Here is a 23,714-nt window from a genome sequence, read left to right on the forward strand (position 1 = left end):
GTCACGTTCTGAGCGGGGAAATCTGGCATTGAGGCATAATTAACATTCTGGGTTGCCCCCAGTTTCTATGGAGATAAATGTAGCCCCTCAGGGGAGGAGTGATGGATGTGTAACCTCCAAGATAACTAACTGACAGGCAAGAAATTTTCCTTTCTCAGATGCATTAATTATTCACATTCATTATGCATCAAACACTGTGAGTTTCCATTTAGAAATTGGACCAAATAGAGAAATTGCCCCCTCTCCATCCCCTGTAATCAAATCCTTCCAGGGACTGCTGAGCATCTGAGTAGGTCTGCTGTTTGGTCTAGTTTAACAGCAAATGTTTGTCTATTGTCTCTGGGACATGGAATAAAGATTAAACACCTTGTTGACTGCAGTAGCAAAAACTTTTGGGGCTCTCAACTTTCACAGTCCCTGATATTTTCTTATTATCGTTTCCTCCTTCTAGAATGTAAGCTTGGTAAGCGCCCAGACCTTGCCTGTCTTGTTCATTACTGTGTTCTTAGCCCCTCGGACAGGATATAGACACTTGATAAGTATTTATTAAATGAGAGAATGAGTGAGTGAAGTTTAGGTCTGGGGATGGCAGAACCCATCAGAGTAACTGCAAATGTGAACTGTAATGTGGGCGATCCAGCCTTAGTTCTTTGAGGAGGCTTGTTGTCCACATCTTCCTCTCTGTGGCTAATTGATAACCTACAGTGAGGCACAGAGAGAAGGCAGTTGGGGCAATACCCTCAACCCATTCCAGGAGAGGTACTCCTTGGCACATCTTTTAAATCCTTTCTTACTGAGAACACTTTCTTTTAATCAACTTACTGGAACCTAGACCAGTTCTTTGCCTGAAGTGTATCCCAGAACCATGGTCAATCAAGAACTATGGGTTAACTCCATGGGCCAGGCTGTGAAACCCTGCACAGTGCCTAGTCCCAGTGTCCAGCCTTGGCTCAAGGTCAATTTTTCAAGAATTAGTTCACAAAAAAAGAATTGCTAAAGGCTGATTTGTCAATGACTAATTTTCCAAAAACATGTTTTCTATTATCAGCTTATAAAGTGGATAGCCACTGGCACTCGATGGGATGGTTTCAAAGCCCTTGAGTTTTTCGATGGTGTCTTTTTGTTCCAAATTACTGTTAGTTTCATCAGAGCCATTTATCTATGGCAAGTCAAGGTTTCTTGCTTTGTAGATTTTCTGTTCTTTGGATCTGTGGCTTTTGGGTATATTTCAAATCAGGCATTGTACATGTCTTAAATGTTAAACATAGTACAGAAGATAGAGCAGGTGTTTGCTGTCTAAATCCAGTTTACTGCCTAAATATTGCTGACCTGTTCAAACAAATGAATATTTTGATTGGGTTTTGAGCATTAGACACATGCCTCAGGATCTGAATTACTTAATGCTTAAGAAACTGAAGTTCAGTTCCCCTGAACTCAAAGGGCCAAGTGGCCGAGGAGAAACAGTTGCAGGAAAGCTAAAAACTAATTGTGATTTGTAATGGCATCTCCTTTCATTCAGTCATTAATTCAGCATGTATTGAGTCCTTTTTTAGTTCCAGGCTTTATTCTAGACACTTGGAATAACAGAAAAAATAAGACATGGTTCCCTAATTTAGAGACTGGTCTGCTATTTGGGAATCTCTTGGTGAGATGTAGGGCTCATTGTGTTGAATTCATCTGACATTAAAAAAAATTTTGTGGTTATTCTTTTAATCCATTCTGCCTCCTACTTTAACACGTATAACTTAAGTGTCTTAACCTCACTGAATTAGATCTTCATGGCCTATCTTAATTCTCATGAAAATGGCCTTTCTCATCTTATAAATGCTGACTGTATTGTTAGAGACTTCAGTTTTATCCCCTCAGCCTTCTTTTGCCCTCTCTTGTCTTGATAGCCCTGTCCTTTCAGAGGCCACATGATCTGAAGACCAGTGTTCAAGTCCTGCTCTTTCACTTATCAACTGTGAATTTAGCAAATCATTTGACCTTTGGAAGCTCAGACTTTGCATCTGTTAAGTGGGCTAATTAAGATTCACAGTGTTATTGCAAATATAATGGAGCTAAGTGGACTTTGTAAGCAATATAGCATTAATGTGAGAGACTGAAATAGATTAGTGCAAGTCAGCTTCTAATGCATTAAATAAGGAAAACACCACAGGGACACAGAGGAGAAAGCAATTAGGGAGATCAACAAGGTTTTACAAAGCAGGTATGGTGGACTGGGCCTGAGATTAGGGGCTCTCTAGGTGAAAAGGATCATTCCAGGAAGAAGAAACAAACTCTCGGAGGCACCAAAAGCTTCCCGTGTTTTGGGCGACTAGTGAACAAGAGTAACTGTAGATTAGGTGGGACATCATAGGTGTTGATAAATTAGGTCCAGACCAGTTCTGTGCACCACATTAAAGAGTTTGAGCTTTCTTTACGGAGCCACTGAAAAGTTTCACCCTACGACAATTTCTTGTTTGAGTCAGTATGTGCCAAGCACTGTTGTAAGCACTTGTGAAACATCAGAAGAATAATAAAAAGAACATCCATGTACCCAATTTAAGAAATAGCTTAGGGACTTCCCTGGTGGCACAGTGGTTAAGAATCCGCCTGCCAATTCAGGGAACAGGGGTATGAGCCCTGGTCCAGGAAGATCCCACATGCCACGGAGCAACTAAGCCCGTGCACCACAACTACTGAGCCTGCGCTCTAGAGCCTGCGAGCTACAACTACTGAGCTCGCGTGCCACAACTACTGAAGCCCATGCGCCTAGAGCCCGTGCTCCACAACAAGAGAAGCCACCGCAATGAGAAGCCCGCGCACCACAACGAAGAGTAGCCCCTGCTCACCACAACTAGAGAAAGGCTGCACACAGCAACGAAGACCCAATGCAGACAAAAAAAAAAAAAAAAAAAGAAATAGCTTAAAAAATTACCAATCCTTATGAAACTCTCTGGGTTCCCCTCCTCAATAGGATTTGCCTAATTCCCCAAGAGTAACTCAAACTCTCAATTTTACGTTTGTCATTTCCTCCTTTTTCATTACAGTTTTATTCATATGTGAGGAAACAGGCTCAATAAATATTTGCGGGATAGATGAATGAAAATACATATCCCTGTGTGGGTGGTCTCGCGTGTCCTTTCTCGCACATATTGCTTCTATTTCTGTTATCATTGTTATTCCAGTGCTCTTTTTTTTTTTTTTTTTTTTTTTTTTTTTAGTGCTCTTAAACAGTCTTTATTCCTCAGGTTTCTTGATTTACATGCCATTGTGTGTTTTTATCAGATAGTTGTATTTACTATCAAAACAACCTTATACAAATTACACTCAGAACCCCTTTTCTTTAACATAGCAACTACTTATAATTCCTATCTCTTTTTCCCATCTTTATCTACATGTAATTGGAGTTATTATAATTGTAAACGTGTTTTTTGCTTGAGCTTTTCACTTTGCATTATTCTGTAGTTTCTGTATTCCTAGATAGTCTTTGTATTAATTATTTTTATGACTTCCCAAATAGTCTATCAAGCAAATATATTATAATTTGCTTTATCATAATTAAATTGCTGGATATTCAGGTGGCTTTCAATTTTAAACTCTTATAAGTAACATTGCTGTGAAAGCCTTTTTACTTATAAGATTCTTTTCTTCTTTTGAATTATTTCCTTAGGATACATTTTCATGAATGAGAATACTCACTCAAAAGCATGATTAATTTTGTGGTTCTTGTTACTTGAGGGGCTTGCTTTATATAAGAAAATTGCTTGTTTTTCTGATTGTAAAAGTAATTCAAGTTCATAACAACTGGAAGATACAAAAATGTACAAATAGGAAAACAAAAATTTCCCCTAATCTTATTCCACAAAGATTACTATCACTAACATTAAAATATTTTTTAATCCATCATTAACATTTTCTTCAACTTTTACAATATTGGTATCATATATTATTTTGTATCCTGCTTTTTGAACTTGATCATCAGCTTTTCCCATGTCGCTGAATATTTTTCAAAGAAGTGATATTTTTTAATGGCCACATAATACTGTGTTGTGTGGCTAGCTATTAGTTCCTTCTTACTGGCCTTTTTACTGGCATAAATAATGCTGTAAATGAACATGCTGATATTAACCTTCATGACAATTCTGATTGGTCTCATAGGACAAATGTTTGGGGGTCAAGTGCTAGATGAAGACTACAAATACTGTCAGTTTTTGATCCATGCAAAACTCATGCATCTTGACTTCTATATTCTTTTGCCACTCTGTGTTGCTGCTGTAAAAAATCACCACAATTTAATGGCTAAACAAATGCAAATTTATTATCTTATAGTTTTGGGAGTCAGAAGTCCAAAATGGGTCTCATTGGGTTAAAATCAAAGTATCAGCAGGGCTGCTCTTGCTAGACAGAGGTTCTAAGGAGGATTCGTTTCCTTGCCTTTTCTTGCCTCTAGAGGTTGCCCGCATTCTCTGGCTTATGACCCCTTCTTTGGTTTTCAAAGACAGTAATGTTTGGCCAAATCCTTACACTACCGTCTGTCTGGCTCTCTCTCTTCCACCTCCCTTTTCCACTCTTAAGGACCTCTGTGAGTCCTTTGGGCCCAGCTGGACAATCCAGGATAATCTCCTTATTTTAGAGTCAGCTGATTAGCAACCTGAATGCCATCTGCAGCCTTAATTCCCCCTGTGTCATGTAACCTAATATATTTACAGGTTCTGGGGATGAGGTCATGAACATCTTTGGGGGTGGGGGCATTATTCTGCCTACCACTCATTTCTTCCTTTGGGTATTGTCATTCTCTTTCCCATTGCTTTGTTTTAGTCAGGAGTCAGTTCAACCAGGATTTAACAGAAAGCCAAAAGTTTTTTGGTCCTTAACTATGTGTAAGACACTTTACCAGATACAAAGCCCTAAAAGAACATTTTTCTCCATTGGAGGAAACAGTTACTTACGCAAGGACCTTAGTTCAAGGCAGAGTATGATTAATGACAAAACAGTGGTTCCATGTAACTCGAAGGAACACAGAGGACAGCAATTAATTTTTACTTAGGAAATCTTCCTGGAGGAAGTGGCATTTGAATGGAAAATTTAACAATGTCTAGAATTCTTTTAGATAGAGATGGGGAATGGCATTTTAGACAGAGGGATCAGACTAAACGCACAGAAGTGAGGATCAGACTAAACGCACAGAAGTGAGGAATCAAAGAATGTGTTCAGAGACTTGTGATTAGTCTAGAAGGATGTTGTCTGGTAGAACTTTCTATGATGATGGATATGTTCTATATCTGTACTGTTCAACATGGTAGCCACTAGCTACATGTGGCCATTGGGCACTTTAAATGTGGCCAATACTACTGAGGAATTGGATCTTTAATTTAATTTTAATGAATTTAAATTGAAATAGTCACATGTGGCTAGACGCTACCATATTGGACAACACAGATCTAGAATGAATGGAGCAAGGGATCTTTGGAGGATAGGGGTTTTGGAAGAATGCACTGGAATATTTATTGAGGCCATATAACAGAGGGCCTTGAAAAACATGCACTAGGTAATGGGGAGTCACTAAAATGTTTTGAGCAGGAGAGTGACGTGATCACAACTATGTTAGAGTTAAGACACTATTCTGATGGCCGTAGGAGGATGGGAAGGATGGAAGTTTAAAGCCAGTTGATACCAGGACTGATATATGAGTCCTATTAAGTTCTACATATTTCCTAGTCAATGTTAACATTTTAGGGTGACTTTGTTTATGTCCATACTCTGGGCACTGGTATGTAGATATGCAAGGATACCTGGGTTGCCTCTCCTATTGGATTCTCAGCACTGTTGGATACTTCCTATATCTTCTATGTAAAACTCTGTTATGATCCGATTTAGAATTTTCCTGGCATTTTTCTTCCTTTTCTTTGAAATTTTAACTTAAAGCAAGTGATTGTTAGGGCTGTGAGGGCATAGCCCATGTTATTCACTATTGTATCTCTAACTCCTTGAAGGATACTTGACACAGCTTAACTGCTCGGTAATTATTATATGAACTAATGTTTTATCAGGCTGATGAAGAATCTTGTGGTTTTGATAGGATTCCCTTGTACCTTTCCAAAAGCTCATTATCAACCAGATAATGAGAGTTGTTATCAGAGTTAGGTCCTGAACACCTAACTCTTCACCCTCTTATGTATCTAAATGTCCACCTCCTATAGTTGCTTGTCTTTCATGGTTACACATTTTAACTGGAAGAAGACGTGGGCCCTCTAATCTTTCAGGTTTTATCCAGCACTTAAAAGTGACAGGAGAAATATCCATGGTCTTTTCGATACTTTGTAGGTCTATAGACATGCGTAGTGGTCGGTGAGCCTAGGAAGCCTGGTCATCTCTGTGACATCTCGTGACTGGGTATGCCTCACACCCTGTCCATCCAGGCCACCTCTGTACCCCTTACCAGAGACAAGTCAACTTTGGTAATAGAATACTTCCTCCAGGCCACTATGACTGATTGCTTTGCACTACTAGTACTTAAGAATCCTTGTTTTATCAAGCAATTGACCACCCATTTTGGCAGTGTTTTGTAACTCTTGTTTTGTTTCCTATGTATATATCTTGTTCTTTCTTCTCTCCTCACTGTAGTATAAGTGCCTTAAACACAAGTGTACAAATAAACAAAGACCACCCCACCCAAATGAGAATAAGAAAAGCTATTTATTCAGAGTTTTCAATAGCAAGGGAGACAGCCGCCATCACTTGGGTTTAGCAGAGATTCAAAGGCAGGCAGGGGAGTGGAAAAGCTTTAGAGTGGAAAAAAGAAAAGGCTTGAAGCATGTCCTGATTGGAGGCTGTTGGCATGGGAAAGCTGGAGGAGGGCTAACTAGGGGTGAGGCTTGTAGGACATATTTGGCTTTTTCTGGTTGATCCTAAGTTGGAAGTCAGAACAAAAATTAGGGAAGCCGTCAGTTATCAATCAGTTCCTACCATTTGGGGCTGATTGCTGCAGGAGTTGTTGTTTGACTTCCTAGTCTGATGGCTGCAGATTGTGGGTCACAGTTCTGTCTATATTTGTGGTCTGGCCGTTGTCCATTTGTATATTCAGTTTCTCACAGGAACCATGTCTTATGCTTCTTTTACACCTGGCCTTCTTCCATGCTCTTCTGATCCTCCAATGTTTATCACATGCCCAGGTACAAAACAGGTGCATGGTAAACATTTGGTTGAATGATGTCACAGCACATCAGGTAATGTGTACTGAGCTATGAGTTCTGTTGTTGTTACTTTCTGGCTTGGGCGAGTCACTCAGTTCTACTCCAATGTATTCCATTCCATTCACATTTATAGTGTCCTTGTGTTACGTCAGGCCCTAGGAAACATGCTGATGGCACACAGAAGAGTGATACAACATTCCTGTTCTCAAACAATCCTCAAAATATACCTCTCTAAACTTAAGGTTTCATTTATAAAATGGCAACAGTAATCACATGGAGTTGTTGTGAGGGTAAGATCAGATAAAGTACATGAAAGCATGCAGTAAATTGTAAAGAGCTATAAAATGTGAGGAATTTTTGCTATTTTAAATGTTTAACAATTGTTTTCCTGAAAACACAAAGTAACTCCAGAAAATGATGCATCTTGATAAACTTTCCCTTCATCTTCTCTGAGTATAATTTATGGTACAACCACACCATTTACAGAAAACCTCTGCATTTCTTTTTCAAGATGTTTACTGAGGAATCTGGGGTATAATTATTATACTTCTGTCTTTTTAGAGGGTAATACACTTTCAAAAGCCTGTTTAAAGGATTTCTAGTTGCCAAGCTGTCCTGTGAACCGGCCAATACGATTTCTTGAATCATCGCCCAGTGCGGACCCAATCTATATTTGGAATTTCATGCCATCTTGAAGGAACATCATCCAGTGCCAGGGTCTTCTCTGAGCTAATTGGGCTTTGGCAGTGATGTCATTCCATAGTGGGCGTTTGTCGAGACTATGGCAATGATAACTCAAATCTCGTTTTCAGCAGCGTGTGCCCATGTGTGCAAAGAGGCTGCTCCCCTCCCTTACATGCAATTACTCCTCCTGCTAAAGTTTCACTTCTGGTCTCTTTCTGAAGATGGGAGATCAGTAGGCTATTTACACTCCATGGCTATAAGCATTCCTCTCCTTCTATTCTGTGTACAGCTATTTCTCCGGTCATTAATATGGCTTAAAATAAAATTAGGGAGAGCAGTACCTTGTAAAAGCAGTAAACTTATCGAACTTTTGATAGGTAGGAAACAGTCATCAAACCATAGAGGGAAGTGTCTCCTAGGGTTAAACATTATAGGCATTGGAATTAAGCAGTTGTGTTTTGAATGGCTGCCCAACCACTTTTAGCTGTATATGTTGGACAAGTTTGTTTATCTATATGAGCCTTGGTTTCCTCAACTGTAAGATGAGGGTGACACTTTTTGCCTCATGGGGTTGTGGATTAAACGTAACCAGATTTATGACTATTCCCCTATGTCTGCTGACTTTCTGACCTCAGATTCTCTTTCTAGCCTGTCAAATAATCCTCATGTCCCAAGAGCACTGGGAAATAAGGAAGAATTTTCTGGTGATTTCCCAGGAGAGATGGGAAATCCCACAGTCCCCAAGATTCCTCCAGAACACTGTCTTCAGCCTCTTCTCTATGATTTCTGAACAATTCAGTTCTGCCCCAAACTTGCACATCATTACACAGTCCAGAGTCATCTTGCTACTCAGCAGTTCAAAAGCCCTGCCATTAAGTGAACATCTGACTGTTCATCAGAAGAAAATTTTAGCACTCATCTGTTGTTACTTCAGTATGTCTTTTGGGGTCTCATCTCTCACTCAAATTGTCCATCAAAATATTGCCTACAATTACATTCAAGTTTTCTCTCTGAGAGGTGTCCCAAGGGGGGATATAAAAACAACTTCCCTCAGGATTGGGAGTTTAGGATTAGCAGATGCAAATTACTATATATAGGACGGATAAACAACAAGGTCCTATTGTATTGCACAGGGAACTATATTCAATATCCTGCAATAAACCATAATGGAAAAAATATGAAAGAGAATATATATATGTATAACGCAATCACTTTGCTGTACAGCAGAAACTAGCACAACATTGTAAATCAACTATACTTCAATCAAATTAAAAAAAAACAAAATGAACAACTTCCTTCAGTTCACTACATTGGTTTTATATAATACACATAAAACACTTAGCACAATGCCTGCACAGAGCAGTACTCGACAAACAAAAGTTTGTTTTTTAGACAAAGTGAAAGCAATATAGTGAGATAACATAGTTTTGATATATGTGGAACAACTGCTCGATTTAAGAATTTGTGGGCTTCCCTGGTGGCTCAGTGGTTGAGAGTCCGCCTGCCGATGCAGGGGACATGGGTTCGTGCCCCGGTCTGGGAAGATCCCACATGCTGCGGAGCGGCTGGGCCTGTGAGCCAGGGCCGCTGAGCCTGCGCGTCCGGAGCCTGTGCTCCGCAATGGGAGAGGCCACAACAGTGAGAGGCCCACACACCGCAAAAAAAAAAAAAAAAAAAAAAAAAAAAAAAAAAAAAAAGGAAAAAAAAATGAATTTGTGTCTTGTATTTGTCCCTTAATTAGTAACATTAGAAAAGGTATTAGCAACCCTAAGCCAGAGATGCCCAAGGCCTGAAAGCCATCAAGGGTGTGTCACCTCAGGCTCAAACTCCCATCTGGAGACCTGACACTTCCCCACACAGATGGCTAAGTAAGCTGCTGTCATCTTTTCCTCCTTATACGGAGAGGCCAAATGATATTCTTGGCTGGTTTAGTTGAGAAGAGTCTCTTTCTGGTTATAGTAAGTCTGTTTGAACTTCTTCCTATCCCAGCATGGTTTGTCAGCTATTCTGCTGGCCTGGTGGTTTTTTACCCATTGAGCTATAGAGAATGTTGCTCTGGGTCAGATACTTAGCCAAAGGCTGGGGAAGTAGGGGAGAAAGCACCGTTCTCAGATGAACCCAACTATAAGTCACAAGGATTGGTCAGCTGTATAACACCCGATGCACTGAGTGTTCAAAGCGGGGCAGGATGGCAGGGATTTATGGAGTAGGGAGCCAGGGAAGGTGTCAAGAGCTCTGACATTTGATGTGGGCCTTGAGGAGTAAGTAGGGATTTTGCTAGGCCACAAAGCAAATGCTGACAACAATTTTAGACTTTTTGGGTGTGCCAGCCAGAATCAAAGTGAGAACTCCAAGAGGGAAAGGAAACTCAAGGGACAGAATTAAAGGCTTTTATTATATCATCTCTTTCCATATAGAGACCCAGCTCAAGTACTGGAGGGCTTTTTACTTCCCTTTAATAGGGATGACCATTCCCTTAAAAATGAGGGCTCTTTTCTTTCTTATATGGAGTGGTTAAATGACTTGTCCAAGTTTGTATATTTTGTAGATAACAAACAAAGCCTAAATCCAATGCCTGTCCAAGGCCTAGCCCCTAATTTGTGGTCAATAATCAGTATTTATTGCGAGAACAATGAATGAACAAACCCAGTTCTCCTGACTGCCATAAAGTATAATTTCCGCTGCGGGGTACTTGTTTTTGTTGTTTGGTACATTACTAGCTGATTATTATCACCATCCACAGAGGAATCCCATGGGATATACCTTGAGGCCTTTGTGAGTCCTCAGATTCATGAAAGCATCTATAACATATATTTTTTTCTTAATATGAGAATTTTACACAGGGCAGGGAGTCCACCAAACAGTTTTAAAAATGGATTTCTATTCTTTTTACCTTCAGTCTCAATACCTTTCCATCTCTCCTGCTCATAGCCACCAGGAGCTTGGCCTAGTTGTACTTGAACCACACCCCTCATATGCTTTCCACGTGGCTTTTTTGTGGTTTAAGGCCTAAATTGCTCCCCAGCCCAGGGTTAGAAGCTCCAACCTGCCTTCTCATCCTTATCTTTCACTTATTTATTCTTACATGCATTCAACAAATATTTATTGAGTACTTCTTAAGAATCAGACCCTGTGCTGGGTGCTGAAGATACAGGGGTGAAGAGGAAAGACACACAGTTTCTCTTCATGGAGCTGACTATCTAGTGGAAGAAACAGTAATAAATGAAAGTTATATTATGTAATGGTAGTTTTGCTAAGTGCCACAAAAGGGAAGTATAGAATGGTGAGGTTGTTCGGCAGGGGAATCTAATCTATTTGGGAGGGTCAGGGCCAGCTTCCCTGAGGGACTGCATTTAGGGGAATAGGAAATGTCTCAGCAAAGAGATAGGAGAGGATATTCCTGGCAGGGGGCAGAGCACAGGTAAAGGCCCTGAGGTAGGACAGAACTTGGCTTTGCACGGAGATTTAGAAAGGTTCAAGCGGCTGTAATGGCTTGGCCCGCAACAGCTTGTAATGCTTCCTTTGGCGAGAGCAAAATCCGAAGTCCTTATTCCAGTGAACAAGAGCCTACATGGTCCAGAGCCCTACTACAGCTCAGATCTCATTTCCTCACCCTTCCCCTCTCCTGCCAACCTCATTTTGCTATTCTTCAAAATGGTAAACATAGTTCATTTTCTGGGCACCTGCATTTTTTCTCCCTTCTACCTATGACACCATCATACCAGATATTTTCACAGCTCACTCCTTCATTCCATGTGAGTTTCTGCTAAATGTTATCCTATCAAAGTGGCCTTCTCTGATCACTCTTCCCATAACAGTGACCCTCCACCACTCTCGGTCCCATTACTCTGCATGTTCTTCATCACACTTACCACCATGTGGCATATAATTTTTACTTGTTAATGAACTGTATCTCTCCATTACCTTGTAGGGGTCATGAATGAAGCTGTCTTCTTGATTGCTGTATCCTCAGCGCCTAGAACAAAACCTGACTAATAGTTGGCACTCAATAAATATATATTAAGAACAGTTGAATGGGAAGAGTGATACAAGACCAGACTGGAGAGAAAGCCAAGAGCCATGTACTGGGACACATACCATGTACTTTCATGCCCGGAGCGGCCTTGTTCACGCTTTTCCCTCCACCTGCGATGCTCTTCTCCACCCCCTTCCATCACCATCTCCACCAAGGGAAGTGCCATTGACATAGCCCATTGCCAGAACTTCCACATAGCATTTATTTAATTCCTCTTTGGATTCTGGTGAGTGAGGTATGTTTGACTCCTGTCCCCAGTGCAGCATAGAGCATGACCCAGAGTAGGTACTCAGAAAAATCTTTGCTTAATTGGGTGGCAGGAGGGCAATAATCCAGGAGAGCTAATAATCCAGGTTAGGGATTTTAATAAGGTCAGGAAGCTGAGCCAAAGTCATGACTGGATTTGAAGGAGCATATAGTTAAAAGCATGAACTCAGAGCTTAGTTTCCTGGGTTTTGAATCTGGCTCTGTCAATTACAGGTGACTTTTTTGTCTGTAAAGGCCTCGGTTTTTCTCTCTTTATAATGGGCATAAAGAGTACCTCTGTCATAAAATCATTATGAAATTTACATTAATCACTATATTACAGTATTCAAAATAGTGCAAGAAACATAATGAATACTATATACATGTATTGTTTAAAAAAATAAATAAGAAGACTAGGATGTTGTTTATGGGCAGGAAACCTCAAAGTCCAGGGAAGGCCTGAACTTGGCAGAGAGACAGCATTTGGAGATGCACTTGGGAGCCTGGGCAGGGCACTAGGAGAAGGAGATCTTGGGAGCCAAAGCCTAATCCCAGCCGGTGCTTCAGCCCATTTTACAGAAAGTGAGACTGAGTTTAGGAAACACGTTAACTTCACTCCCACCACAGCACAGGAATGTTGATAACTCAGGTGGCTCCCAGATTAATGCTCCCTGTGCTGTTTCCTCACAATTTATCAGTGGAATACAATAACTGGCATCCCAGATGGTGGTTTATTATGTATTTTATTATTTATTTCCTTCCTTGTTTCTCAGAGCAGTTGAGGTAGTTTATAGGAAGCAACAGAATGTAAACCATGGATTAAAAACAATATTAGGGGGACTTCCCTGGTGGTCCAGTGGCTAAGCCTCTGTGCTCCCAACGCAGGGGCCATGGGTTCAATCCCTGGTCAGGGAAATAGATCCCACACGCATGTTGCAACTAGGAGTTTGCATGCCACAACTGAAGATCTCACACGCTGCAACAAAGGTCCCGCATGCCACAACTAAGACCCGGCACAACCAAAATAAATAAATAAATAAATATTAAAAAACAAACAAACAGTATTAGGTCTAGGAAAGGTATACATTAAAATAAGAGGCCAGCATGGTGGTAAGGTAGGATAGGAGAGAGCACTGATGACAGACTAATACAAGGGTCTGCACTGTTGTTATTTTCATGTACAAATTAATTTCTGAGCTTCCGAATGGCAGAAGTGAAAAGACACGCCTGGTTAGTTACATAGAAGAGAAAACCAGTGTTTTCCTAGTTCTTATCCCTAAACGAAATTTCTCATTTGTTCCAGGCTCTTTAGGAATGACACTGAACGCTGATGTTTCCATTCTTATGCCCTAGGGCTATCTTGGCCCATGGGTTGGCCAGATTTCTTCCCTAAGGTGGTTATAACTTATGAATTTGCTTGAAAAATCTTAGATCCTCATTCTGACTCTGCTGTGATTATGGGCTTCCCCTAATCAGCCAAGAACTACATTTGTGATTCAACCTCTTAGAATGTCATGGTTCTTAAAGACCTTAAAGGTCATCAGGTCTAACATCCCCATCCCACTTACCTTCTGATGTTTGAATCTTCTCTGCAACTACTCCATCAAGTGGCCATCCAGCTTTTTCTTGAATGCTTCCAGTGACAGGGAGCTCATTACCTCCAAAGACCTCTCATTCCATCTGTCCATGAAGTTTCCTGTTCTATTGAGTTGACATCTGAATCCTAGACATACTTATTGAAAGAGACATTTCATCACTGAGGAAAGAAATCAAGTCAAATTGGCCAGCAGGAAGCAACTCTGGGAATCCTAAGCTTCATTAGAAGTAGACTTTTGTTCAAATAAAGTGTTAAAATTAAAGCTGTATATATCTGAGTGGGGCCAATTGGCATAAACTCATCACAGCATATGGTGTGCTTCCTTTTATATGCACGTTTAGCAGCTAGTGGGTACCAAACCTCACACAGCTCCCAATTGCTAGCACTAATGAAGGATCTGTTTGCTTTGGGGGATAAAGATGGTATCACTGATTCACAGTTGTTTTTCCAGGAGTGATGAACATATTTCACTTCCCCATCTACACTCTCTTGCGTGGTCCTTTCTTGGCCTCACTGCCACTGCCCTACTTCAGACCTCATTGTCTCTTGCCAGAACTGTTCACTTGTCTCTAACTGGCCTCCCTGCCTCAAGTCTGGCCCTTTCTGGCCTAAGATCACACTGCCAGAGAAGTCTTCATCAAGCATGGGTTTGCCATATCACTTTCAGCTTGAAATCCTCAGTGGCTCCTGTGAGCTCCAGCATGGAGTCCAAGCTTCTTGGCATGTAAGCCGGGCAGGGCAGGGTCAGGGGTTACTTGTGGCCATGAATAGGACAAAGATAACTGTCCCTCATTCAGGGACAGTTGAGACCCCAAAGTAGTATAAGGCCTTCTGGAACAATAATAGCTCACATTCATATAGCTTCACAACAGTCACAGTCTATTCACTGACAAAAATTAATTTCATCTCTAGTTAACAGAGGAAGAAACAGAGATTCTCTCAACACTACTCCTACTAGTGCTACTACTACTGTTAACAATAGTGAATGGTTTTATACCACTATCTGTGTGCCAGGTTCTGTTTCTAAGCACTTTATTTCATTTAATCCTCATAACAAGGTAATTGCGTGACCCTGAAAGTGAGCACCTCCTTAAGTTTGTGCCCTGCTGCCTCTCCCTCCTTGCCCTAGCCCCAGCTCTGGCAGGACTCGTGTGTCATGACACAGGGAGCAGAATTTGGGGGTACCCAGTAGGGGGATCTCAGACAGAAAGTCTGGTCCTAGCAGAGGTCCAGCCTCACTGCTGGCACTGGGATCAGAAGGAACAGCCTAGAGTTTTGTAGTCAGGGTTGGAGAGCCAGGAGGCCATTACTACAGTGGGCAGCGTGGTGAAGAAAAAGACCGCAGGGCCCGGAGCCACGTTCCCATATGTGTGTGCCACTGGTGGGAGCTCGCGTGCAGTGTTTCCTTTCTGGACCTCAGTTTCCTCCTCTGCACAATCAGAGTGTTCAGATCCCCGTCTCCTTCCCAGGTTCAGTGGGATGATGGCAGTGAAGGTGTCTGATGGACAGTAAGGTACCGACACAGCATGGGGTGGGGAGACGATAGCCACGTGGGTGTGAGGAGCCTGGGGCTCAAGCTTGTCCACACACAGCTTCCCCTTTCTGGGGAAGACTTCATATCTCAGTAAGGTGGATGACACAACTCAGCCTGATGAAGTCAGCTGTGCTCCATGCCCACTGTTAAGAGAATAGCTCCTATCCTACCATCCCAGCCCATAGACAGCCTGAAGCCGGGAACAGCATGGCCTTCAAATCCCAGCCCCAACTCTGCCCTCGTGCTGAATGCCTCTTCCAGCTCAGTCACAACAAAATGTCTCCTTCTTCCTTATAAACCCAGGGCTCTGTCCCCACCAGCCTACCCCATCACCCACACTTCCCCTGGGTCTTAAAACATGCCACTGCCTCAAGACTTGGAGGCCCACCTTAGGACGTGTGCGATCCATGTTGATAACTAGCTAGGAGGCTAATTGAAAATATTTTGGAGTTTTCATGTTAGCTCTGTCAAATCAAGTAAAAAATCATTCTTATTTACTACAACCAGCAGTTATGCAAATCTGCCAGTGGCATTAATTAAATGACTTCCTTACTTCTCAGAGCATTTATCATAAATGAGGAACAGGAACATTCAGGGGCCCATGTCATTCTCTCCCACAGACACAGCCCCATCTGGATTAATGTCGTATGCAGAGAATCTGCCCTGGAGGGCGGGGTGGAGTTGGATTCCTTATGGGCAGATATTTGAGTTCGGTATTTGTGTAGCACTGTATGTTTACCAGGTGTCAGCTTAGATGGGACGGGCCGTCCCTTAAGTGAATCTTCACACTTCTCACATCATCTCTTGAGATTTCCAGCCTCATCTTGACCCCGTGTGGTGGGCAGTGTGGATGCCCTCTACAGAACAATTTTACACCCACTATCCCTTTTGATCTTCACACAGCTCTGTGATGTTGGTGGTTGTTCTTGTTGCTGTTATTCCTATGTTGTAGATGAGAAAATTTGGACTTCCTTGCTGTAAAACAGGGGTGACCAAAATTAATGTAAAGGGCCAGATAGTAAATATTTTAGGCTTTGCAGTCTGTGAGGTCTCTGTCATGATTCTCAGCTCTGCCACTGTAGCATGAAAACAGAAATAGACACTGAATAAACAGACATGGCTGTGTCCCAATAAAGCTTTATTTACAAAAGCAGGTGGTGGGTCTTGGTTTCTTGACCTCTGCTATAAAGCACTGACGTTGTGGCAGGGAAAAGATACCTTTGGTAAATAGAAAACCTTAATGAGGGGATTTGTTATTATCTCAATAAACTTTACTGAGCATCTACTATATGTCCAGCACTGTGAAGGATACCTATGTAAATCATAGATAAATCAAGGAGTGCATAGTATGGCAGGAGAAATATCTATATGAATTCACATCATTATCATTTAAGGCCCAGAGTTCTCAGGACCATTAGAGGAAGCAGATGAGACTCAGAATTCAGAACATCTGGAACATCAAGGAGCTTTCTGGAGGAGGTTATATGCTAGCTGCGCTTTGAAGAACAACCAGGATGAAACATGAAGCCTTGTCCATGGGGCCATACTTGGTGAAGGGTCATTGTGATCACGTTTCCCCTCCTCATTCTGCTCCTCCCACCAATAGAGACCAGGTATGTTCACAGTCAGTGCCCAAGCGAGGGCCCTTGTAGGACAGCTATGGTGGTGAAAGGGGACCTGGGCTCAGGATGGTGCTCAAGTCATATATATGGAAAAACAGATCCAAATTAGGCCATGCAAGAGCCAGCTGGAGTGAAACAGGTAGTTACGGGCCTGAGAGAAAGAGAAGTTGGGGTGAAAGGCGTCTCATGGCACTGAGTCACAGGGAGGGAGCTATGGCTGCTTGGAACCTTAGGTTGCAAGTTATGATGCTGTGGCTACAGCCCCTGACTCCCCGTCTTGGGCCAGGGGAGTTCCCCACACTGGTTACAATAAACATGACCTCACTTTGGGCTAGTGCCTGTGATGCTTTGCAATCACAAGGCACCTTCACAACCATTATCTCTTTATCTTCGCAACAAATCCTATGCGGTTACTACTATCATCCCCATTTTACAAGTAGAGAAACCAAGGCTCAGAATAATGCACTGCTGTGCCCAAGAATTTGAAACTAGATCTGTGTGACCTCGAAGCCAGTGCTTTTCTCACCACTCTCTACTGCCCCATCGTACATGTGCCGGGAGTTAGAGATAGAAGATAAGAGAATAAGCAAATATAGATCAGAATCCTAATCAAGAAAGCCCACTCTAGTGGACTTAAGGCTCAAAAGAGTACTATGGGAGGGGGAGACAAATTCCCACCTGATCAGAAGCTCTGCGTTCCTATGAAATGTGCTTTTATTCTTGCCCAGTTGGCTGGAGGGACTAAGTGATTCAGCTCCAGGCTGTCTCCTTAAAGTCTCAGAGCATATCCCCACCCATGCGGCTGCCAGCTGGTGGGTCTTGGGGTGCTTCTGGGCTCTACCCCCTTGGCTTCTTGCTTTTACTCTCAGCCTGGTCTCTCTGGCTTCTAGATCTTTCCAGCCAGCACCTTTGGATTAATTATTTCTTTGGGCGGTTTTTCAGGATTCGACATCCACATCCAGGCCCCCGTGTCTATCCAGAGGACTGCATACCTAGGTCTCACATTTATGTCGAGCCCCCGATGTCTGTTTTTAACCTCACCTCTAATCGGGGTTATGCACACGGTCTCAACGAGACACTGCCAAGACTGGGAGAAGACTTTCATTGTACAACTGAAAATTGCATCTGTTTATGAGACCGAAGCCCTGATGGTATAATAAATAAACTGATAATTTCTTTGATTGCCTTTGAAGTGTAAACAAACATGCATTGCATTGTACATGCAGTTTGAAAGCCATAATTTTTTTTTTTTTTTTTTTTTTCTGTACGCGGGCCTCTCACTGTTGTGGCCTCTCCCGTTGCGGAGCCCAGGCTCCGGACGCGCAGGCTCAGCGGCCATGGCTCACGGCCCCAGCCGCTCCGCGGCATGTGGGATCTTCCCAGACCGGGGCACGAACCCATGTCCCCTGCATCGGCAGGCGGACTCTCAACCACTGCGCCACCAGGGAAGCCCCAAGCCATAATTTTTAAAAAGGAAATATTTCAGAGGTACCATGGTTTATTTGGCCCTGTTTTTGCATTTCTATCTTTTTATTTAAAGCACCAAAAGCCTCAAACACAGAAATGCCTAGGATTTCTCTTGACCCCTGAGGAGCCCTGGTGTTCCAACAGCCCAGTTTTCTGGGAATAGGGATCAGGTGGAGAATCCTGCCACTCGCCTCTGTCCACATCTTGGCTAACAGAACAGCTCTCAGCTCAGTCTCCCAAGTTAGGGCCCCCTCTTCAGTGAGCGCTTCTGCCCACACTGCCACTGCCTTCATCTGGTCGTCTTCATCCTTCTCTTGGACTGTTATCTAAACATTCTGGAATGTGATCTTTCTGTTACCAGTTTCTTCCCATGCACTCCATTTTCCACACTGCTCTTAGAGTGATTGCTATATAAAGCAAATCTAATCATGGCTGGAAAACCTCAGTACCTTGGTTTTACTCCCAGCTTAGTTGGGGAGGGATTTCTTTGCTGCTGTCGTCGCCCAAGGTGACTTCTCTCACATAGGAACTCGGGTGGGGAGGTGGGGAAGGTGGGATGGTGCAAGACACAGCGCCCCTCCCGTCCCAGAGAATAGAGGCACCTAAGGCCTTCACCAGACCCCGGGTTCCCCCTCCCCAGCCTGCCCCACCAGCCTTCACCAGACCCGTCAGCCGGACAGTGGACAATGGTGCCATTCTATGAGGTTCTTTCCCAGATCTAAGAAGGGACATACAGTGTCAAGCCACAAAATCTGGATACTGATTCCTTGTTCTTTTACGCCACACAGGGGGCCTTAAAGTCCTCCTGGATGATGTCTCCTTTCCACTGATGGTTCCTGTCTCTGTGGAGTCCCCTTTCCCCACATGCTTTCCTCTGTGGCCTGGTGCCCTCACTGCACACCTCTGCCCAACAACCTGCTCCACCTCTCTCTGATCTCACAAATTTGAGTGACACCTCAGGTTTCAGCAGGTCCCAGAGTGAGAGGTAAGGGTGGCTCTGGTCCGCTGGGTGATTGCGAGTCCACAGTTCCAGTTCGGATCATCTTTGCTGAGAGCGGTGGCTGATTTCTTTATGCTTTCCTACCAGGCAGATATGCCTCACCCAGGCAGTAGTGGGTTTTTGGTCTGTTTTTAAAATGAGTCCACCCCATTTGAAGTCCTATAGAGGAAAGGATTTTCCCTTCCATTAGCATATTTTGGCCTTGCCTCTTTTAGAAACCTAGGTGTCCTCACTGTTATGTCTGGTTTTGACTAACAGGCCTTGGCTTTCCTTGTAAAGAAGCCAGGCTAGCTGTAAGTGGCTGCTTTCTTTGCTACCCAGGAAGGAGAGCGTGGCTCAGATCCACATCTGATAGAAAAGGGTAACAGAAGGGTCGCTGGGCACCCAGAAAAACATCCTGAACGCCTGCCACAATGAACTTCTGTCTATCTGTATTAGGTTCCTAGGGCTGCTGAGGCAAATTATCACAAACTTGGTGGCTTAAAAGAACAGAAATATACTCTTTCATACTTTTAGAAGCTAGAAGTCTGAAGTCAAGGTTGAAAGGCCTGTGCTTCCTTTGAAGGCTCTAGGAGAGAATCCGTCCCTGCCTCTTCTAGCTTCCATGGCTCTGCAGTGGTGGCATCCCTCCCATCTCTGCCTCCATCCTCACCTCGCCTTTGTGGGTCTTTCCCCTCTCTCCTGTCTCCAATCTCCCTCTGCCTTTCTCTCACAAGGATACTTGTCATAATAATCCAGGGTAATCCAGGATGAAGTCATTTCAAGATCCTTAATTACATCAGCAAAGACCCCTTGTCCAAATGAGATCACATTCACAGGTTCCAGGTGTTAGGATATAGACATATTATTTGGGGGCCACTGTTCACCCACTGCACCATCCCAGGGCACAATTGTTTCTTCACATAGGTTTTCTTCCCTCTACTTTTGATGTCCTTCACCATCCTCCCACCTGTCTACCACCCCCATGCTTTCCTCACTCTGTAAACGCATTTGCACCTTAAAGTAATAGCTCAGACATCCCTTGTGCATAAAGCCTTCTCCTCCAGGAGGTACTGTCATGTGTCCTTTCATCCAGGACCCTGTAGCATGTGCTCACTAGCCTGGAAGGCATCTGCCAGCCCCAGTCTGGGCTGTGAGTGCTGTGCCAGGCAGGACTGAATCATCCCACTGAAACCTCTCCTCTCAAGGTCACCAGGGATTTCCATTTTGCTAAAGCCACTGATCACTTCTCTTCCTTTTTTTTTTTTTTTTTTTAAACTAAACTGCTTAGCAACACTTGACACAGTTAATTGCTCCCTCCTTCTTGATCACTTTCTTTTCCTGGCTCTTTGTGTGGCATTCCCCTTGTTTTCCTCCCACCTCACTGGCCACCCTCTCCTACTGTCCTTTGCTGGTCCTCCTCCACTGCTAGACCTCTGGATATTGGAGTGCCCTAGGGCTCTGCTCTTCCCTCATTTTATCCTTTCTCCCCAGGAATTTCACTGCTGCAAGTAACAAGGATATATGCCAATGACACTTACATTTATGTTTTCCCCAGACTGTCTGTTTACCTCTGGATTTGTGTATCCAGCTATTGACTTGATACTTTCACTTGAATGTCTAGTAGACATTTTACATGTAACACAGACAAAGCAAAACACTTGATTTTCTCCCAACTTTGTTCCCTTCTTGTCCCCACTCAAAATGGCACCACCATCCACTCAGTTGCTCAAACCCCAAAACACAGAGTCATCGTTGATTATGTTTTTCCTGTGTCCCATGTCAAATCAATCAGAAAGTGCTATGAGGTCTACCTCCAAGCTATGTCTTGAGCCTACCTATGTATTTGCTTTTCTACCACTACTGTCCCAGCCTCTCTTCTCTTGCCTCAACTCCCACTACTTTCCCTTTACTTGTATCTTCCAGCCTCCTGGCCCTTCTTTGTGTTCTGCAAACAACCATGTTCATTTCTACCTTTTGGATTTCCTCCTTCCTTTGTCTGGAATGCTGTTCTCTTAGATCTTGGCATAATTTCCTTCTTGTCTCTAAGCCCTTGGTTCAAATGTGACTTACCACCAAAGTATCACTCCACCCATGTCACTTTCTATCCCAAGAATTATTTTGATTTCTTTCTATTACTAAGTTATCTGATTAATCTTGTTTATCTGTTTACTTGATTAACATTGTCTCCTTTCTCTAGACAAACACAGATACTTGCCTGCCTTGATCACTCACCATACCTAGGTAACTGCCTGGCACCTAATAGCAACTGAATATATACTTGTGGAATAAATGAGTGTACGTTTTAGAAAAATCACTCTGGAGACAATTTGGAGAACAGACTTGACAGGGAGAAATCTGTGCTTTAGAAAATTCTCTCTGGCTAGAGTATGCAACGTGGACTGGACTTAGAAACCCCCGAGTCGCTTGGAACACCAAACCTTGTAGGATGTTTGGTGAGGTGAATTCAAGTATGATTATAGCCTAGAAATGAATTGGAAGATTTCTTCATTGATTCTGACAAGTGGGCTTCTTTCCCTGCACTGTTGCCTTTGAGTAGTGAAAATGCGATTAAAATAGACCTCCATATTTGGGTTGCTGACACCACAAGTGTGTGAAAGTGGAATTAGATACTTTTCCCGTGGCAGCTCCTGACCCCCAAACCATGGAGAATTGCTGTGGGGACAGAGTTCTCTGAGAGTGTCATCTGGCAGCGAAGATGCAAGGGGAATGAGCCTGTAGTGGGTATGGTTCCCTCCTTGAGTCAGAGGTCCTTTTGGCTGGCCTAGTGGTGGATAATGTGGGGACAATTCTTTTCTTCCCATCTCTTCATTACTGCACAAAGGAGCACACAGAGCTTCACAGAAAAGGGGTTAGCCAGGCTCCGTAACTCTAGGATTCTTCTTTCTCTCTTTATCCCAGAGCCTGAGTCCTCTTGCACTCTTTTCAAAGCACAGTGGAAATAGAAAGGATGCTTAGAAAAGTGGATAAAGAGAAAACAGAATAGAAATCTCCTAAACCTGTTAAATTCTTCCCCTGAATCTCTTGCAGAACTTATATTCAGTAAAAATATTATTTTTCAGGGCAAATAAAAGCCATCCCAATGGCAATTGTTCCTTCTCCCCCGCTCCCCAACTTGTTTTTTTGGTAGATTTTATGGAGTGATTTGAATTCATAGGGCCCCTCTTTCATTGTGCAGACTGAGAAATTGTAAACCTCGTAATCGGGCGGGCTGGGCGATCTGAGTGGGTAAACCAGATTCGAGGAGCTGGCACAGTCCCCGCGAATCCGCATGTACGCTGCGTTTTGCCAGTCTGCATGGGCAGTCCCCGTTCTAAAAGGCATATGATGTTCTACTTGGCAGCACGATACAGCAGAAAAGTGTGGAGTTAGAAAGAGGAAATCTGGACTGTGGTCCTCACTACTTGGATGACCTTGGGCAAGCTATGTAGGTTTTCTGAGTCTAAGCTTTCATATCATGAAGTGGAGTAATAATATGTTCTTCCCCTATGTACAGTGCCATTCTGAGAGTTACATATGTATGTGAGTGTGCTTAGGGAACTGGGAAGACCTCTGTATATCTTAGTCATTATTTTCTAGTTTGTCAAATCAAAGTCTTAATCTAGAATGGATAAATCTATTCACAGTGAATGTTCATTCATTAGACAGACTGATTGATGATGAGTTGGGATTCTGGATTCAGACCAGAAGACAGAAATAATCCTACTCTTGATGATATTTTAGAGCCTCTCCAATTCAATATGACTTAATTTGCACATTTAGTATAGAGCTTGAGTATTAGATAGGGCTAAAAATGAGATTTAGTGAGAAAAGATGGTTTTATCCATACAACATGCACTCAACAAATATTTTGGGGTGCAGATAAAATGTTTTTAACAGTGCTTGGCACATGTCAAGTGCTCAGTACATTCCCACTGTTATTACCGTTGTTGTTCTTGTTGCTGTTTGCCAGGTCCTAGGCTGAGCTTTGGGGTTGCAAATATGCAAAGCCATGGTCTCTGCCCTCTAGCATCTCTGAGTCTAGTGCGGGAGATGGAGTTGACAATTACAGGAAAATGAAGCAAGTGGGGGCAGTCAGAGACTGATTCAAGTCAGCCTGTCTATATTTGAAATTCTGTTTCGTTATTTATTAGCTAGGTGAACTAGCTAAGTGCAAGTGACTTAACGTTTCAGGCTTTATTTCCTTCATCTGTAAAAAGGGAGAATAATAGCACTGATTTTAAGGGATTGCTGAATGAGTGAAATTAGATAATTAATCATTCATTTATTTATAAAATATTTATTGAGTGTTGAGGTTGGCTGAATATTGGCACCCCCAGAGGCATCCATGTCCTTATCCCCAGAACCTGT

Source organism: Lipotes vexillifer, unplaced genomic scaffold (genome assembly GCF_000442215.2).
Source record: "Lipotes vexillifer unplaced genomic scaffold, Lipotes_vexillifer_v1.1 scaffold809, whole genome shotgun sequence".
In the NCBI taxonomy this organism is placed as follows: domain Eukaryota; kingdom Metazoa; phylum Chordata; class Mammalia; order Artiodactyla; family Lipotidae; genus Lipotes; species Lipotes vexillifer.